Source organism: Mandrillus leucophaeus, unplaced genomic scaffold (assembly GCF_000951045.1).
Source record: "Mandrillus leucophaeus isolate KB7577 unplaced genomic scaffold, Mleu.le_1.0 Scaffold48, whole genome shotgun sequence".
NCBI classification, from domain to species: Eukaryota; Metazoa; Chordata; class Mammalia; order Primates; family Cercopithecidae; genus Mandrillus; species Mandrillus leucophaeus.
The window spans coordinates 4,174,771-4,175,906 of NW_012105142.1; positions in this window are offsets into that span (position 1 = coordinate 4,174,771).

Below are 1,136 nucleotides of genomic sequence, written 5' to 3' on the forward strand. Positions count from 1 at the left end.
GACGGATTCCAAACATGATGTCATTTTACTGTTACACACTTGAGTATGCATTTTGAAAAAGGATGAGTGTTTTTTTTTTAATTTTTATTTTTGTTTGAGACAGAATCTTACTCTGTCACCAGGCTGGAGTGCAGTGGGGCAATCTCGGCTCACTGAAGTCCCTGCCTCCTGGGTTCAAGTGATTCTCCTACCTCAGTCTCCTCAGTAGCTGGGACTACAGGCACATGACACCATGCCCAGTTAATTTTTGTATTTTTAGTAGAGACAGGTTTCACCATGTTGGCCAGGATGGTCTTGATCTCATGACTTCATGATCTACCCACCTCGGCCTCCCAAAGTGCTGGGATTACAGGTGTGAGCCACTGCGCCCGGCCTAGTGTTTTCTTATATAACCGCACCAGCAACGCATCTAACAAAATGAACACCAATTCTTGGTATCATTTCATATTCACATCTGTTCATACAGGCTCACACCTGTAATCGCAGCACTTTGGGAGCCTGAGGCAGGCGGCTCACTTGAGGTCAGGGGTTCGAGACCAGCCTGGCCAACATGGTGAAACCCTGTCACTACTAAAAATTAGCTGGAATATGAAACAATTTTCTCAGTTGTTCCAAATATGTCTTTTAATTGTTGGCCTGAGTCACAATCCTAACTGGATCCACGCATCGCATCTGCTTATTGTATCTTTTCATCTTTTTTTACCCTAACACAGCCCCCTCTTTTCCATGTTTGCTGGAGAAACCGGGTCAGTCTCCTGTGGGATGGTTGCACATCCTGGATTTGTCTATTGGCTTTTTCATGGAGTTTTTTAACTCCTTCCTCTCTTCCCCGTATTCTTTGGAGATGGAAGCAAGCTCTAGAAGCCCAATGAGATTCGTGTCTAGAGGTGATGCTGCGTGTTCACCTGTCCTCAGCTCCAGGACCCGTGGTGTCTGGCTGTCCCACTCTTATGATGCTGAGATTGGCCAGTGGGGTCAGGTGGCGGATGATTATCATTCCATGGCCAAGTTCCTCATCAGCCCCTGACCCAATATTTCATTCATCGACAATGTTTCCTGAATCAGTCATTTGATTAGGGTTTGCAAAATGGGTGCCTTTTCTATTTCCTTCATTTCTTCCAAACTAGAGGCATACC